Source organism: Chrysemys picta, chromosome 5 (assembly GCF_011386835.1).
Source record: "Chrysemys picta bellii isolate R12L10 chromosome 5, ASM1138683v2, whole genome shotgun sequence".
Classification (NCBI taxonomy): Eukaryota; Metazoa; Chordata; order Testudines; family Emydidae; genus Chrysemys; species Chrysemys picta.
The window spans coordinates 50,553,038-50,573,505 of NC_088795.1; positions in this window are offsets into that span (position 1 = coordinate 50,553,038).

Below are 20,468 nucleotides of genomic sequence, written 5' to 3' on the forward strand. Positions count from 1 at the left end.
CTCAGTCTTCTTTTCTCAAGTCTATATATGCTCAGTATTTTTAACCTTTTGTTATACATCAGGGTTTCTAAACATATTATTATTATTATTTTGTTTTTGCTCTCCTCTGGACTCTCTGCAGTTTATTGACAGATTTCCTAAAGTACGGCACCCAGAATTGGACCCAGTACTCCAGCTGTGGCCTTACCAGTACTGAGTAAAGCAGGAAATGATGTTAGCCTTTTTCACAACTGTTATGGACTCATTCAGTTTTTGGATCTACTATAACCCTCAGATCCTTTTTAGTAGTATTCCCATCTAGCCAGTTATTCCCCATTATGTATTTGTGCATTTGATTTTCCCCAGTACTTTGCATTTGTCTTTGTTGAATTTCATCCTATTGATTTCTGACCAATTCTCTAATTTGTCAAGACTGTTTTGAATTCTAATCCTGTCCTTCAAAGTGCTTGCAACTGCTCCCAGCTTTGTCTCATCCACAAATTTTATAAGCATACTCTTCCATCCATTTTCCAAGTCATTAACAAAAATATTGACTAGTACCAGACCCAGGACTAACCCCTGTCACCCCACTAGATATGCCATCTCAGTTTGACAGCGAACCATTGATAACTACTTTTTGAGTATGATCTTTCAACCAGTTGTGACACATCTTATAATGATTTCATCTACAGCACATTTCTCTAGTTTTCTTATGAGAATGTCACGTGGAACTGTGTCAAAAACATTACTAAAATCAAGATGTATTATTGCTACTGCTTCCCTTCATCCATCAGGACAGTAACCTTGTCAAAAGAGAAAATTAGGTTGGTTTGGCATGATTTGTTCTTGACAAATTTGTGGCAGTTGTTACTTCACCCTATTATGCTAGAGATGGTTACAAATTGACTCTTTAATAATTTGTTCTAATATCTTGCCAAATATCAAAGTTAGGCTGACTGATCTATAATTCCCTGGGTTCTTTGTATTTCTCTTTGTAAAGATAAGTACTATATTTGCCTTTCTTCAGTCCTCTGGGATGTCAACCATCCTCCATGAGTTCTCAAAGATAATTGTTAATGATACTGACATTCTAATATTACTTCATTACAAAGGTTAGTGATAATTTATGATAATACTTTAGGGGCCACCACTCTATAGCAATGCTGTTCACGCCAGGTCTTCATTCAGCTATAACCCTAACTTTAGGATGATTGCTCCTAGCTAAGCAGAGGCAAAACACAGCAGTTTTCCTCATAAAGTTTCCCCTCATATCTTTCTCTTATGGGTAGGGTTCATCTCCATCCCCCAAAGTGAGCTGTGGGGCCTGCTCACAAACTATGTAATTACCAGGAAGTCGACATGAGACCCTGTGATTCTGTATCAACTCCAGAATTCTGGTTTCCTTGGCTGTGGTTCTTAAATCTCCATTTAAAGGAGGTTCCTCATTGCAGTAGGAGCTCCCCAGAATAGGCAAGTTCCTCAGTGGGAGAACAATGTAGATTCATAGAGTTTAAGATCAGAAGGGACTACTAGACTAGTCTGACCTCCTATATGTGACTGGCCATTATATTTCACCCAGCTACTGTATTGAGACCAGTAAATTGTATTTATATAAAAAAGCATATAGCTGTATTGAGACCAGTAAATTGTATTTATATAAAAAAGCATATAGCTGATCTTATTCCCCATCCCATCCCCAGCTTTCCCAGTCCCTTCCCTTTGGAATCCCAACTTCTACACGGTCTTGGGGAAGGCCCACACAGCGATGAAGGCTGTCTTTGGAGATTGTGGCCATGATCTTGCTCATTCTGAATAAATACAAGGTACTTAAGGGAGTGAGCAAAAACCCAAACAGATAGACAATAACAATAACTCACCCGCATGCATAACAAATGTGCAAACATTTGTTCCTTAGGAAATAAAAATTGGATTTGATTATACTTAAGGCTAAGATTTTGTCATGGTTATTTTTAGTAAAATCTTGGATAGGTCACGGGCGATAAATAAAAATTCACAGAAGACATGACCTGTCTGTGACTTCTGCTGCTGCAGCTATATAGTTTTCCTGGCCACCCTGGTAGCTGGGAGCTCTGGGGTTCCCCCTCTGCCCACCACAGCTGGAAGCTGCAGGGGGACTCCCCCCCTCCACCTATGGTGGCTGGGAGCTGCAGGGGGACTATATTTCCCAAAGAGAAAATGGGACATCCCCAGCTGCTCAAGCGAGGCATACCTGCCACCCCCGTGCGAGGCTGTCGCCCCTCACCGGAACCCTTAGGAGGGCCCCCTCAGAAGTCTGTCACCTGTCCCTGGAACCTTGCAGAGGGCTCCCTGTCACTTGTTGCTGCTGTTGCCTGTCCCTGGAACTCTTTCAGGGCCCTACTGGCTGCCAACTCCAGAGTCCCAGCTCTGGGGCTGAAGCAGAGAACATCACAGAGATCATGGAAGTCATGGAATCTATAGCATTAATCATAGTCTTAAGTATACTATATTATCCAAAAAAGTACGATTATGTCATAAATATGAAGGGTTTGTGTGTGTGTATGCATGCATGTGTGTAACAGAGTGACAGTAACAGCAGTCAGCCATTCTGGTTAACAGCTATACTGGCTAGGGTTATAAATTGTACTGGTTTAAAACTATTCCCCATTACTCTGTAATGTACACACATACACAAAACAATAATCTCAGACTTCTATTTCAAATTTTCTCACGGAGAAAAAAATCCACTTCTAAACTGAAATATGTTACACTAAATTGCAAACTCAAACTTTTGAATCATGGAGTTATTGCTCTCATCCCCGTCTGGAATCCCATATTGCTCAGTCCTACCCAATCTCTTAAATACTCTTTTCTCAAAAAGAAATAAGAAGCAAACCTTTTTAATCCTTTTCTATACCCTGATTTGTTAATTCCCTGTCCTGAAAATCCTACTAATTTGGTCTTCACCATTTCCATTCCCTCTCCCTTTATGACACGCCTTATTCTGTGCTATAAATCCCCATTCTAATGATCTCTCCAGCTGACTATTGTCTGGAAAGATATGTTAACACTATAACTTGTGGAGACCTCAAATTTTTCAGAGAAGACTTAATTTCTCTCTTATTTTTAGATATGGACTTTGTGCAGGTTCTCCTGCAACAGAAAAGATGGACTGAATGTCTGAAGAAACAGAATGGTAATGCATTTTGCCAAATATATATTTATTTGGCTGGTCCTACACCACCAAAACACCTTCAATATATACTAGCAGAGAAGAACTGCAGAAAGGAGAAATAATATTGGGTATTGCTCTACAGTCTCAGAATTAGACAAGAAAGGAGAAGAGAAAGGGAAAAGCCTTTCCTAGAAGGTGAAAACATTATATTTAAATATAACATTAAAAAATCATAGCTATTTCAATAAAAACTTATTCTGCACAGAAGTGAGAGTTTAAATAGGGTGGCTGAAATCCTGGCCCTATTGAAGTCCATAGGAATGTTATCATTGACTTTAATGGGGCCAGGATTTCACTCTCTACTATTATCCAACTTATTGAGACTCTTAATAGAAATCATAGAAGTTTATTTTCATACCTTTGCTAAAACAAGTAAAATAGATACAACTGGGGGCGGGGAGGGGAAGGAGACTGTTACATTCAAGCTCTCTTTATCATCATTGTTTTCTACAGGCCTAGAAAAGCTCCTTTTGACTTTAATGGGAACAAGATAGACAGTGTTAGAAAATGAAAACAGATGTTCATGAACATTTTATGAAAATTTCAAACTATTTTCATTCTGCATGTTTCAGAAAGGAAAAATATTCAAGAATTTTCATAATTTATTTTATTTTCGTTTTTTTTTAGTTTTCCTTCCCCTCTTCCCCCCCTCCATAGTTTTCCTCTTCCTTCCCTTTTTCTTAATCTATTTTTCCCCTGATAATGGGAGGGGAAAGGGAAAAACAATAAATCAGAAAATGAAACAAAAAACTCTTATCCAAAATTATGAACTTTTTTTTTCATTTGAATAAATTTGACCAGCTACAGAGTAAGACTTGGCCTTTAGTATGAACTCAGGGTTAGGAAGCAGTTTGCCAGACCTCTTCAGTTAAATCCACAGCTTTGCCACTGACTTACTTTGTGACTTCTCAAAATTTTTCTAACTCTTCCATACTGCACCTGTGGATTTAAGGTGTTATATATTCAAAGAAAAATATTATTTTTAGAAATCCAGAAAATACTGATTTCTGTTAATGATCATCTACTCTCAGGGGAGTCCTAAGACATTGAGTGCCATTGTTGTTATAATCAATAATAATGCATTGTTCGTCACAATTAATTTCCCCCACACCCTATGTACATGATCAACTTTCTACATACTTTATTAATAATATAGTGTGATAATATTTAAATAATTGCCATGCTTCTGAGCATTACTCTGCTTTAATATAACTATAAAATTACAGCTATAGTAGTGATAAATGAGTAGGATGTAGCTTTCTGATACAAATAAAATTCTCTTTGATGCTGGAAAAGAACATACTGATATAAAGCACCTAACTCTTAAAGTATCAAAAGAGTTTAAGTATTTTACAGCATAATGTTAGCCCCCTGACAGAGACATGTAAAGTTGCTAATGCAAATTATGGTAATTAACCAAGAGAATAATGCTGTTTGAAAACTGATCAACAGAAATCGATATCATAGTTCTATTAGATATTAGGCTCTCACAAAAAAGTTACACTATTAGCAAGCAATTCCTTAAAAATAATGGAAATCAGGAGCTCTATACTCCCACATTTTCACTAGTTAACATATATCAACATTGTGGATTAGTGCTAATGAATTATACCTTGCTCAGCACTTCAGTAGTTAAACATCTTTTAACCAGTTAGGGTTATTGAAATGTGAAGCAGTGTACACGGTACGATACTTTCCAGGGCCTTTGTTTTCTTCATCAAATCTCTATGCTGTCTATTTTAAAATAGATTTTGGAGATACAAATATTCTAAACCAATATCAGCAATGTACATTTCAGATTATAAATATCCATCATTGGATTTACACTGAAGAAAGAAACACCTTACCTTCATTTATTCTCCTTTCTTCCACTTTAATAATTTGCATTCCAATCTCTCCACCACTTTTTCACTGATGCTACTGGAAGTGTTTAAATGACAGTATTAATAAACAACAAAATATGTTGTATATTATTGTTGTATATTATTTATCTCTCTAGTCTCAGCACTTTGAAGTCTATTACTGAATCCTGTAATACACTTTTATCACTATGATCAAATACATAATAAAGCAAAAATTATGACTTTTTTATTTGATCTATAAAAATGCATAGGAGGAATGGATAAAGTCAGTTATCTGGTTTACTACTAAGGTCAGGAACCTAATAATCACATCTCTCTTATAGCAGCTGCCCAGCCAAACTGCATGTATTTAAAATATGGGAAGCAGAGACTCCCTTAGCCTTTTTTGAGTACTAGAACTTGATAGTTTATTTTACCTTGTCTGTAGCATTACTGTATACTGGTGGAGGTAAAGGGGTAGTTTCAAAATGCCCTTTAAAACTGATTTCTATAAAATTTCAGAGAGAAAGGAGCCAAAGAAAGGCTTCTAGTGTGTACGTGAAGTTTACCATTGGAATTTAATGTTTCCTGATCAATAAAATATTATTTCTCCAATATATTTTGTAGCAGAATTACACATAAAAGGCTGTCATTAGCACTCAGATGGATTCCCCTTAAATGTACACCTAATCACATGAATTCCAAAGATGCAAGATACTTATTGCATATCTGTAAACACACATGCACAATGTATATATAATCTGTTGGAAAGAAGTAATTGTGGCGTATAATGGTTTTATGATGACTATGTTACTGAGTGGCAAATCCATCAGTGAGTTGTGCAGATCACCTCAAACAAGTGCCTGTAATAAACACTTTCTATCATACTTTAGCAGTAGCCACTACTGCGCCCTATCGTGTGACAGGTTATGATAATCTTTTGTTAGGCATCATTTCAGGTTAGTAAGGTCAGGAAATAAAAAGCAGTGTGATACCGATATTCCTATGCATAATTCTTTTGCCATACATAGTAGCATATTCCATATAGGCTACATATATTACAGGGGGAAATGTTTTTGAAAAGTGTAAAGATTTTTTTTTTAATGTTATTATGACTATGTGTTGTAACTCTTGTAAAAGGTTTCAATGAGCCTAACTGTAGTTCCAGAATAACCTAAAATAGTTTTTCTACATTTAAAACTATGCCATTTTTATAACTGAAGATTGCAGGACCATTTATGTCTAAACCAGATGTGATATGTCCTGTCAGAAAGCTCGCAATCTCCACTTTTCAGTGGTATAAAGTCTTGTGGCCCAGATTCTCCTCAATACCTAGTATCTCCTAGGTACAGCCAGGGAAAGGAGGGAACATAAAGAAGCCGGATGTAGCTCCTTGATTCTAGTGACGGTACGGCACAGTTTAGAACAACTCTGTGGTTGCTTTATTCAATGACAGCTGGTTATGGACTTCAAGATAATTTATCCATCTGAAAATAGCCAGAGTGCAGTAGTACTCTTGACATGTCTAGCATGATCAGACAGCTGAGAACTGTATTCTGCCACCTCTGTACTTCAGGAACCCAGAATGAGGCCAGAGATACAAAGTGTAAGCCATAACTTTCTTTATATGATACATAACAAGATGGCTCCTACTGACTCTGAGCATGCAGACTCTGAGTTCCTGCATCATGTAAGAAACCCCTCACAATGGGAGGTCTCTGGAGATGACATATGACTAATTTTAAAGAGACAGTACCACAATATACAACAATGACCTTTATGCTGAGGATGCAAGAGGAATGGGATAGGAGCTGGCTGTTGCAGCTCTACAGCATCTGGGGAGATTTGGCTGGTTTACATTTCCTGTGTACTGCTGCGCTGATGCAAAGGGGTTGGAAAATGACATTCAAGGGTTTATGGACCTTAAGCATATGATGGATGTAGGACAGAACATTGCTCACCTTGGGCTTCAGCTTACTATGATTTCTTGGGGGACAGGGAGAAATTCTTCCCAGGGTGAAACACACTTTTTTTTTTTTATGGCAGCTGTCTGAAGCTGTTCAGAAGTTTTGAATTTGAGATTAAGTCCCAGGGGAGATGGCTTAATAGGCAGAATGCAGGTGAGTCAGTCAAAATGTTAGCACAGGTACACAGACTCATGCTAGTGGGGCTCAAGCTAACATGCTAAAAATAGCAGCATGGACGTTGCTGCACTGGCAGAGGTTCAGGCTAGCTCGGGTGGCTAGCCACATCAGTAAAGCAATATCCACACTGCTCTTTTCAGCACTCTAGCTTGAGTCTGTTTACCCAGACTGGGAGTCTTGCTCCCAGCTGCAGTGTAGACATACCTAAAGGTGCATGATAAATGCAGTTTGTCATGTGGCTCTGTGATTTATTGTATGACTTCACAATGTATCATTTTATATGCTGATAACAGCCATGTGATATATACTTTGAGTTTACACACATACATACACACTTATTTTCATATATTAATTCCTAGAGGCATACATCCTGACCGACCCATAACAAGTTTCTGCACACTGTGCATTCTGGAATACTCACTCTATAACATATCTATTTAGTTTAATTAAAGTATTTAGAAAACATGAAAAATATACCCATTCTAATGCCAAATATTCACTTCTATTTTGTGTAAATGTACCACACATTCTTACCTGATATTCAGATAATCCTTTTTCAACCTGCACATTTGCTGCAGTAACCCTTCCTTGCCATTCTTGTTTCTTCTTTAAATAAACACTTCTGTGATATTACCATTTCCAGAGATTATGACTTTTTTGGATTAAATATATTCATTGTAGATGATGACATAACATTTCCACTTCAGAAAAGTACTAAAGAGTTGAGATGAAACATGCTTCTTAATAATCAGAGACACAAGAGCATTGTAGAGTTGATGGTTTAATATTATCCTTTGACTTGACACCAATGGGATGTACTTTTTCCCTTGAAATACATTTGATACAGTACTAGCAATCAAACTGCTATAGTAAACTAATAGAAGTACTGAAACTCTATTGGTACCCAGAGACTTTTGAAATTGGAAAGAGATATTAGATTAATTTAGAGATCATTCTTTCATTAATTCATTACACTGCTCTTCTTGTAACTCTCATATGCAGTCATATAACACATGTGAAAATTACAGGTAAGAAAATTAAAAACATTTATCAAATGATTCAGCATAGTGGGATCAATGTAGTATCTAATTCTGATATTAGCCCCAAGTCAGGGCTGCTACACATCATTTTGGGTCCCAACATATCTGGTTCACACAAAGTTCATTCTTTGGACCTGCTCTTATTGAACAGGAGATGCTTTGTGTTTTAGTTGAAATCATAAGTTTTCAATGGCAAAAAACCTAACACCCCCCCCCCCCCCCCACACACACACATATATACATGAGAGAGAGAGATCTGAAATGAGGGGTGATAACAGAACAGGATGATTTTTAAAGTTGTAACAGGATGGCAGGATTCTCCTGTTGCAAATCCTCTTAGCAGGTATCAGAACCTGTAACACCACAAAGAAGTGCAGCCTAATTACTAAAGACTCAATGGAGGGACCATAGCTCATTAAACTCCACCCTGAATATAAAGGAGATGAGAATAATCCTCAGAGAAGGAGCTACCTATGGATATGATATAATCAGCAGCAGTTTCAGGATCAGCTGCTTCAGAGACTCATAAACCTGGGTACACGGCCCAGACTGCTGTTAATTCACAGGCTAAAATGGGACACAGGCGATGATCCAAACACATCTGACAACTTTAAAATGTGTGACTCTTCAGTTCAATGGCAACTCCAATCAGGCCTGGGTTATTAGGTTAGCTTCTTTCTTAAGAGGAGGGGCATGAGCAACATACTGGACAATGGTAAAGATCACTATCAAGCTGTCCAAACCAACATCTGGGGCAGGTTGGGGAACTCCAGTCTACAGGCTAGTCAATATGTTTGCAGTGATTCAACCCTCTTTGATAACTCTTTCCTGAGTCTTCAAATAAAATAGGTCAGTGCTGTACAAATGACAGTGGCTATTTTGTTAAGATACAAGAATTGGGAATATTTTCTTAATTGTAAGTATTATATGATACAAGAGTAGTTAGCAATGCTTTCCATCTGAGATATAGTTCCCACAAAGGTTGAATAACTGAAGTTTTCATGGATTTCACAGGGTAGGGTAACTTCATGCCTTTATGGACACAGAATACCCTACTTGGGCTGGGGCCCTATTGCCCCGGGTTCTGTACAAACACAGCCACAATACAATAGGATCCAATACTGTTCTCAATTTAACAGCGTAAATCCAGTTACTCCATTAAAATCAATGAAGTTACAAGAAATGGATTTAGACCAGTCTAAGAGAAACCAAATTTGGCTCATAAAGAAAAGCATTATTTTTTCTTTGAAAAGATTGAGTGGCAGTAAAGATAAATCAGGCACATGACTATTAAAAAAGGTTTAAAATCTTTTTTTTTGTTTTGTTTTTTTTGTTTAGAGAGAGTGTTCTATGAACTGCTTCTTAGGCCATGTATACCTTCTGAACACATTAATGGAATATATAGGACAATAAGTAAATGCTTGTATTTTCCTTCACTTACTTTTGTCTCCATTATTAGTGACATAGAACTGTGTTAACACAAACATCTACTATTTAAAAACCAAGGATCTGATTCTAGAAGTCATTATTCAAACAAAAATCCCACTGTAGACAATGTAAGTTTTATCTGATGGTGGAAGGGATGAAATAGGTTGGTAAGGTTGTATATATTACTATTATTATTAATTTTATTATTTAACAATTTTACTTCAGAGCAACAGTTGAAAGAGAGATGAGATATTAAACCCATCCATTTGTACAAACTCTCCCTCAGTAAAAGTGGCAACAGAATATCCAGGCATCATTTCCTTACAAGATAACCTTCAAAAATAACTGCCACACAACAATACAGCATGAACAAGTGTCAGCTGAAAGTAGGACTGGTCCAAGAGCAGAATAAAAGTGACCAAATCAACGGAATAACAGATTTCACTAATACAATTTGACAAGCTCGAGCTGCAAGGCTCAAGGACTTTCTAATATTTTGAGGTCCTCTCCACTAAGAACTCCTTGCCCTGCCAGGTTACACTTCTGGCTCTGTTAGCCACATCATGACTGCTGAGCATAACTGTTGCAGAGAGTTTTAGAAAAAGTGGTAGTTCTTGAGACAGCTAAGTCCTACAGTGACTCCTGATTTCCTAGTGTTAAGATAAACACTCTTGTTGTTACTGTAGACCATCCTGCTTGTATAACTAACACACACACACTGCAAATATTTTGATTGGTGCAGGTCATCCCAAACATAAGATTAAATCGGATATAACTTAAAAGATTTTCCCTGCTGTGGTAGAAAATTACATTTGATTCTGAAAAATAGAGCACAGTTGCTGACTAAGATTGTTTTCACCAGAATTTGTTTGTTTTAATTCTGTACCATCTGTTTCATACTTGACAGTGTAATTTTTAGTAAAATGCTTGTTTGGCTCCACCTCCCATTTTAGAACAGAGGTACATATAATTGTGTGAACTGTCTGAGCCTGTAGAGATCTCCACTGAGGTTAGTGTATACAACTGTTCCAGTTTTAAATGTCCATTGAATGAGTTAAGTCTAAACTTTGAAAACCAAATAAAGTTAATTTGAGCTTACAGATCCAGATGGAGCTGCATGTCAGAGAAGCATACAAATATGAGCTTGGGAAAAGAGGAATTTTCCTTGAAGGCAACACATTCATGAAATAATGTAAAACATTAGCGTAATTCTCTCTAGCACCTCATTACTTTGTTTTATCTTACACAGAGCATGAGTTTGGCAGATGTTGAGTATTTGGATTCATAGAAACTAGCGGCAAGCTTAAAGGTGGGCAGTGTCAGCACATTTCAACTGGGCTTTCTTCTCTTGTGCCTTTGGATTCTGGGTTTCAGTGAGGCTCCAACTCAAGTAAATGAAAAAAAACCAAAAAACCATTGATTTAAATGGAAGCAGGAATAGATCCCTGGTGAGGAGCTTGGAAGGATTCTTAGTTGAATTTCAAATCATTGCCCCTGATACCACCCACACACTTCCTTTGTTGATTGGTGTTTGACAGAGACTCAATTCCCACTCCCTACCCTGCCTACACAATCACTTTGATCCCTTACTCAATTTGCTCCCAAAGTTATTCCTCTTTCCCATCTGCCACACTTATCCATTTTCTATATTCTCCATCTTCTAGCAGGCAGATCCTCTCCCTCATTACATGCTACAATTATCAGTGCTTTCCTTACTCTGTCTGGGGTAAAGTGAGGTCTCATTGAGAACAGGAGCAGCACTGATATTTAGAGAAGGGTGTGGGATTAAGGATTGGCCTGGACTTGTTCCACAATCTCACTAGAGGAGAAGAGGACTATCAGCCTCAGACCACACTTCAATTAACAGAGGTCTTGGAAGGCTATATACTTACTTTTACTTACTTATGTAGTGCTCAAGCCTTTGCAGCAGTGGAAGAGCCTGGCTGCTTATGTAAGAAGGCAAGTCACTTTCCAGAAAGAAAAAAAAAAATATTATAAGACACTTAGTACAAAGTGCAGGGAGATGAGAGGGAAGCAAGCCCAGTAAGTGTCACACTACTCTGGGGTAGAAGGTCATACTGAGTAGAAAAAGAAAATTACCACACTAACACTTGGAGACCAACACGTAAAAACAGGCAGCTTGAACAGAAAATGGTCAACTGCATGGAAGATTATCATCTTTTCTGGTAGTGGGGAAGAAGCTGGATTCACACAGAGTGGAGAATATAGAAGCAGACACTTGGTGGTTTGGGGATGAGGATGGGAGCCAAAGAAGTTGTGAGCAGGAAGTGTTCTAGGGGGCCTGTAGGTGCAAGACCTTCAGTTCCACGGGGAAGTTTGGAAGGCCATGCAATGACTGACCTGAGGAAAGGTGACAGACTGATGAGAGATGCAAAGAACAGTGCCTGTGACAAAAAGTTCCGTCTTGATATTTTGCCCCTCCGTCCCCCAGGAAACCCTTCTGACTCTCCAGTATGTTAGACTCCAGAGAAAATTACACAGCTGTGATTTTAAGTGTATGCTGTGCTATTTAAAACTGTATGCTACTTATTAAACAATAGAACAGCACCACCAAAAACAAAAATTAAAAAATTCCATCCAAATAAAACAGATCCTTCTGGAAACTCGGAAGGAGCAGAGCAGAATTCCTGCAGATCCACTATGGACATCAATATGCAGCAGACTGCTTTTTGATTTATTTGTATGATTTATTTTGTAATTTTCTCAGGTTTATCCAAATCCAAAATCACTGGATTTTATCTGCACCTGATTTTGTTATCTAAGATTCAGGTAATACTTAATTACAAGATATTAAACCCTGTCAATTTTCTAATATGGCTATTCATTTAAGGTACTGCAAAACGGACAAAACTGATATATTTCCATATGTTTGTTTTCTTTGGGTCTCATAGACATATTTTTAAGAGTGTTTAGAAGCCTGAAGATTCACATATGCACCTAGTGGGATTTTCAACACCTAGACACCTAACTTCTATTGATTTTACTGAAAATAATGGGAATTACATGCATGTGGGATTTTCAAAAATCTGTCACTTATGTCCATTTTAGACACCTAAATACCTTTAAAAATCTGACCCATACTGTTCTCAGTCCACATTGACAACTGTGTATTCTAGCATCTCACATTGACTGTATAGCAATGGTTCTCAAACTGTGTGTCGGGACCCCAAAGTGGGTCATGGCCTCATTTTAATGGGGTTGCCACAGCCAGCATTAGACTTCCTGGGATCCAGGGCTGAAGCTGAAGCCCGAACTCTGCCCTGACTCAGGGCAGCAGGACCCAGGCTCCGGCTCCCTCTCCTTCACACCCGGGGTCTTTACAAATATTTATTTTATTCTGCAAATATAAGACAACTTCATTTTCACCAGGCCAACGATTAACACTTCCTCCATTCTGAACCACCATAAACACATTTAGGAAAGACATGATCTTTTAGTTATTCTGCAAGTGGAACTCTAACTAAGCATTATTTTCCATCAGTTCTGACAATGATGTGCTACGTGACCTCAGGTAAATCATTTCACTTCAGTGTCTCAGTTTGTCTTAATTAAAATACAGATAATAGTACTTACCTGGTTTCATAAAGCACTTTCAGTTCTACAGATGGAAAGTGCTATCTAAGAACTAAGGATTGTTATTTTACACTCACTGAAAATTGTGCACACTGTAAAAATGTGGGATCTGCCTGTCATTGGTAAGGCTCTGAACTTGAAATTGTTCCATGCAGCCAAAACCTTATGTCTGCACAGAATCTCACTGAAGTCAATGGGGCCCTACACAAGCAAAGGAGTCCATTTGTACAGATCAGTTTGCAGGTTCAGGACCTAATAGATCCCTCCTGCTTTCAGTTGGTGTTTTGCTATGAGAACAGAATCTAACCCAATGACATTTGTTTCTGGTGAGAGAGAAAATTATATGAATGTTATGGGAGGAGTTTGTATTAAAAAGGCATGATATGAACACCACACTAAAATGTTCTAAATAACTAACAGAAATCATTCCCCACCCCTCACAACCTAACATTGATCTTAAAATAGTGACCTGGCTATTGAATAAACATTTAAAAATGCTTTAGGATAATTATTTAAAGCTGGCAACAAGTTTAATTTGGTATGGTTGCTATTGTATGATACATTATTGTCTAAAAGAATTCTTACTGATGTTTAATAAGTATGAAGGAAATCCTTTTAACTTTTGTATAATTTAGTCAAAATCGCATAAGCAATAAGTGCACATTAGATGCCATATTTATTACATTGAATTTATGAGTAATATTAATACATTAACATTTTAAAAGGTAGCCCACGGCAAGACAATTTCACAGCAATTAAATATAAGAAATTGTAATTGACATTTGATAAGTGTGTTAATTGATATCAAGCTTGCTATAACTAACATGTTAAATGTCAATTGAATGCATGTGTTTCTTACAATTAGAATTTATTAATAAAGAATCTAATTACAAATATATTGGTTATGTCATTTTATGTTAATTATGTGACAACTAGATTTAATCTCTGAGAATTTGTTTAACCCTTAATAATCCTTTCAAACAATCCCAGATATTTAATGATCCACATAAGAATGGCCCTCCTGGGTCAGACCAAAGGTCCACCTAGCTCAGTATCCTGTCTTCCAACAGTGGCCAGTGCCAGATGCCCCAGAGGGAATGAACAGAACAGGTAATCATCAAGTGATCCATCCCGTCGCTCATTCCCAGCTTCTGGCAAACAGAGGCTAGGGACATCATTCCTGCCCATCCTGGCTAATAGCATTGATGGACCTATCCTCCATGAATTTATTTAGTTCTTTTTTGAACCCTGTTATGGTCTTAGTCTTCACAACATCCTCTGGCAAGGAGTTCCACAGGTTGACTGTGCATTGTGTGAAGAAATACTTCCTTTTGTTGTTTTAAACCTGTTGCCTATTAATTACATTTGGTGACCCGTAGTTCTTGTGTTATGAGAAGCAGTAAACAACACTTCCTTATCTACACTAGTCATGATTTTAAAGACCTCAATCATATCTCTCCTTAGCCGTCTCTTTTCCAAGCTGAAAAGTCCCAGTCTTATTAATCCATCCTTAAAAGGAAGCCGTTCCATACACCTAATAATTTTTGTTACCCTTTTCTGAACCTTTTCTAATTCCAATATATCTTTTTTGAGATTGGGCGACCACTTCTACACACAGTATTCAAGATGTGGGCATACCATGGATTTATAGAGACAACATGATATTTTTTGTCCTATTACACTGCTCTTCAGCCAAAATGCTTCTGAAATAAATGTAGTCAAACTTTACTAATTCTGGGTCACTGAGAACGAAAATGATGCTTAAAATTGTTGATTGGCTCTAGTTTTCAAGATATGCTATTGGGTCAGTATATATGATCCTTGATTTGGGAATGGCAGAGGATAAGTGAGTTATAAAGGGAAGGGATCTCAATTTAAACCAGAAATGACTAAAATACATCTTTGACTGGATCTATGAATAAATCTATGATTCGGTTTGGACAGTACTTGCTTTTTAGGTAAAACAATGACTGATGCAATCTGAAGCTGGTATTGAATCATACATGATATGAATTGCATCATGTTATTCCTAGAAGTCATGGATGACGCAATCATAACGAAGCTTACATCACTCTGCTGAACAAATTGCCCTAGATCAGCTCTAGAAATCATACAGTGTAGTGCTCTCTTATTTGTCAGTGTTTGATTTTGCAAAGGGACACATTTCAGTTTAGCCAAAGTGAGCAGAGATGCCTTGTACTTGTGTGAACAGGGCAGATAACTTCTGCTATGTTTGTGGTGAAGTGACTTTTGCATCACAAAAGCGCAGAATAACCACCTTTATTTTGGCTGCAAAATTGGAGATCAGGACAAGAGATGGGCCCCACACATATGCTGCAACACTTGTGCAAAAAATCTTCACCAGCGGTTGAAAAGGAAAAGGAAAAGGAAATCTATGCCTTTTGCAGTGCCAGTGATTTGGAGAGAGCCAACAGATCATACCAGCAATTGTTACTTCTGCATGGTGCCTCCAGTTGGGAAAGGTGTGTCAAAGAAGAAAAAGTGGACTGTGCATTATCCAAACATTCCATCAGCTATAAGCCCAGTACCCCACGGAGAAGGGCTGCTGGTTCCCAATGCACCAGAATCATTCTCACTTGAGTCAGACGAGGAAGAGGAAGAGGATGAAACTTCTGGTCCTGAACCATCAATGTCACAGGACCCACATTTTCTCCCATCCTCCTCCTCTGAACCACACCTCATAACACAAGGTGAACTGAATGACCTTGTCAGGGATTTGGAACTCCCCAAGAGTAAGGCAGAGCTGTTGGGCTCCAGACTACAGCAGTGGAATCTCCTGGCAGGTGATGTTAGGGTTTCCATGTTCCCATTCTTCTTCATGGAAGGTGATCTTGCAGCCTGCAACAACCTCAATGGTGTGATGGCAAACCTCAACATCATTCATGATCCAGATGAGTGGAGACTGTTCATTGATTCATCGAAGACGAGTCTTAAAGCTGTTTTACTGCATAATGGCAATGTTTTGCCATCAATTCCAGTTGGTCATGCAGTCCAAATGAAGGAAACCTATGACGACATGAAACAACTTTTGAGGTGCATAAACTATGACCAACATCAGTGGCAGCTTTGTGGCGATTTGAAGGTTGTTACTCTCTTGCTTGGTCTGCAGACTGGATACACAAAGTACTGCTGTTTTCTCTGCGAATGGGATAGTTGTGCAAGAGATTCCCACTACATCAAGAAAGATTGGCCACTCCGACAGTCATTGGAGCCTGGGAGGAAAAGTGTTCAGCATCCACCACTTGTTGAATCAGGGAAGATTTTGTTACCACCCTTACACATAAAGCTGGGTCTGATGAAGAATTTTGTCAAGGCCATTGACAAAACACAAGCAGCTTTCAAGTACCTCCGTGGAAAATTTCCAAGGTTGAGTGAAGCTAAGATAAAGGAAGGTGTCTTTAGACCTTTGGTCCTCAGATTCGTGAACTTCTTCGAGATATGCATTTGACCATGCGCTGCGTGGCAAGGAAAAGACGGCATGGAAAACCTGCCAGATAGTGGCAATAAATTTTCTCGGAAACAACAAGGCAGACAACTACAGGTTGTTGGTGGAAAACCGCCTCAAGGCATACAAAAGCCTTGGTTGCAACATGTCACTAAAGATACATTTTTTGCACTCTCATCTAGATTTTTTTCCACCGAACTGCGGAGCAGTGAGCGACGAGCATGGCGAGCGATTTCACCAGGACATTGCAACAATGGAGAAACGCTATCAGGGCAAATGGAGCCCAGCAATGCTTGCAGACTATTGCTGGACAGTGACAAGAGATGCTCCATTTAATGAATACAAGAGACAAGCCAAGAAGCGCCAAGTAGACACTGAATACGACTAAACTATGAACAGAATAGTTTTTTGCCATTTGTTTCATAATAAATTTTATTTATATAACCCTTTTGCTGATTTTTAAAGTGTTACATAAACAGGACAGGTGAAATATTATCATGTAAAGCAACCATAAACACATGAAAAGACCTAGGTTTACAATTTATGATTAAAACTCTACTATCTACACAATATACATAGACATAAAATGTAAAAACTTAAATATCTTAGAAACAGTAGCCAATCAGTTGTTTTGTCATATTTGAATTCATCACATCAAAATACATAATAAATAGCACATTTTATCTCTGAAGCAGACGGCTTCTCAAAAATTGTAGACCAGTGTTATCTGTTCTTAATTATTCACAGCATTCTGTTCACTTTTTTGACTGCTGTTGCACATTGAGTGGATGTTTTCAGAGAACTATCCACAATGACTCCAAGATCTCTTTCTTGAGTAGTAACAGCTAATTTAGACCCATCTCATTTTATATGTATAGTTGGGATTATGCTTTCCAATGTTCATTACTTTGCATTTGTCAACATTAAATTTCATCTGCCATTTTGTTGCCCCGTCACCCAGTTTTGGGAGATCCTTTTGTAGCTCTTCGCAGTCTGCCTGGGTTTTAACTATCTTTAGTAATTTTGTATCATCTACAAATTTTGTCGCCTCACTGTTTACCCCTTTTTCCAGATCATTTATGAATATGTTGAATAGGACTGGTCCCAGAATAGAGCACTGGGGGTCACCACTATTTACCTCTCTCCATTCTGAAAACTGACCATTTGTTTCCAATCTTTTAATCAGTTACCAATCCATGAGAGCACCTTCCCTCTTATCCAGTGGCAGCTTACTTTGTGTAAGACCCTTTGTTGAGGGACCTTGTCAAAGGCTTTCTGAAAATCTAAGTACACTATATCCACTGGATCCCCTTGGTCCACATGCTTGTTGACCCCTTCAAAGAATTCTAGTAGATTGGTGAGGTACAATTTCCCTTTACTAAAACCATGTTGACTCTTCTCAAAAAATTATGTTCATCTATATGTCTGACAATATTATTCTTTGTTATAATTTCAACCAGTTTTCCCAGTACTTAAGTCAGGCTTACATGCCTGTAATTGCTGGGCTCACCTCTTGAACCCTTTTTAAAAATTGGCGTCACATTAGCTATCCTCCAGACATCTGGTACAGAAGCTGATTTAAATGATAGGTTACAGACTACAGTTAGTAGTCCTGCAATTTCACATTTGAGTTCCTTCAGAACTCTTGGGTGAATACCATCTGGTCCTGGTGACTTATTGCTGTTTAATTTATCAATTTGTTCCAAAACCTCCTCTAATGATACCTCAATCTGGGACAGTTCCTCAGATCTGTCACCTAAAAAGAATGGCTTAGGTTTGGGAATATCCGTCACATCCTCAACCGTGAAGACTGATGTAAAGAATTCATTTAATTTCTCCGCAATGGTCTTATCATCCTTGAGTGCTCCTTTAGTACCTCGATTGTCCAGTGGCCCCACTGATTGTTTAGCAGGCTTCCTGCTTCTGATGTACTTAAAAAAATGCTATTACATTTTGAGTCTTTGGCTAACTGCTCCTCAAATTCTTTTTTGGCCTTCCTAATTGTATTTTTACACTTCATTTCCCAGTGCTTATGTTCCTTTCTATTTTCCTCACTAGGATTTAACTTCCACTTTTTAAAGGATGTTTTTTGCCTCTTACTGCTTCTTTTACTTTGTTGTTTAGCCACATTGACTCTTTTTTTTTTGGATCTCTTACTATGTTTTTTTTTTGTTTTTTTTTTTAATTTGGGGTATACATTTAAGTTGAGCATCTATTATGGTGTCTTTAAAAAGTATCCATGCAGCTTTCAGAGATTTCACTTTCGGCACTGTAATCTTTAATTTCTGTTTAACTAACCTCCTCATTTTTGTATAGTTCCCCTTTCTGAAATTAAATGCTACAGTGTTGGGATGCAGTGGTGTTTTTCCTGCCACAAGGATATTAAATGTAATTATATTATGGTCACTATTACCAAGCGGTCCAGCTATATTCACCTCTTGGACTAGATTCTGTGCTCCATTTAGGACTAAATCAAGAATTGCCTCTCCTCTGGTGGGTTCCAGGACCAGCTGCTCCAAGAAGCAGTCATTTAAGGTGTCAAGAAACTTTATCTCTGCACCCCATCATGAGGTGACATGTACCCAGTCAATATGGGCATAATTGAAATCCCCCATTATTATTACTGATTTTTTTTTTATTTTAATAGCCTCTCTAATCTCCCTGAGTATTTTACAGTCCCTATCAGCATCCTAGTCAGGTTGTCAGTAATATATCCCTACCACGATATTCTTATTATTATAGCATGGAATTTCTATTCATAGAGATTCTATAGTACAGTTTGATTCATTTACGATTTTTACTTCATTTGATTCTACTCTTTCTTTGACGTATAATGCCACTCCCCCACCAGCAGAACCTGTTCTGTCCTTCTGATATATTTTGTATCCTGGTATTACTGTAGCCCATTGATTATCCTCATTCCACTAAGTTTCTGTGATGCCTATTATATCAATATCCTTGTTTAATATGAGGCACTCTAGTTCACCCATTTTATTATTTAGACTTCTAGTATTGGTATATAAGCACTTTAAATATTTGTCTCCTTTTAGCTGTCTGCCATTACACAATGTCATTGACTGTTTCTGATCAGACCTTGCCTGTATTTTATCATTTTACATCCTCTTGTCCTCACGAGGACATAGAGATTCTCTACTAATAGATCCCTAAGAGATTTCCAAACCACATGCTCCTCCGCACCTGTCGGCTTTCCCCCAGCCCTTAATTTAAAAACTGCTCTACAACCTTTTTAATGTTAAGTGCCAGCAATCTGTTTTCATTTTGGTTTAGGTGGAGCCCATCCTTCCTGTATAGGCTCCCTCTTTCCCAAAAGTTTCCCCAGTTCCTAATAAATCTAAACCCCTCCTCCCTACACCATCATCTCATCAACACATTGAGACTCTGCAGTTTTGCCTGTCTTAGTGGCCCTGTTTGTGGAACTGGGAGCATCTCCAAGAATGCTATCATGGAGATCTGGACTTCAATCTCTTACCTAGCAGCCTAAATTTGGCCTCCAGGACTTCTCTCCTATCCTTCCCTATGTCATTAGTACCTACATGTACCATGACCACCAGCTCCTCCCCAGCTCTACACATACGTCTATCTAGATGTCTCGAGAGATACGCAACCTTCACACCAGGCAGGCAAGTCACCATGTGGTTCTCCCGGTCATCGCAAACCCAGTTATCTATGTTTCTAATGATTGAATCGCCCATTACTAATACCTGTCTCTTTCTAAAAGCTGGAGTTCCCTCCCCCGGAGAA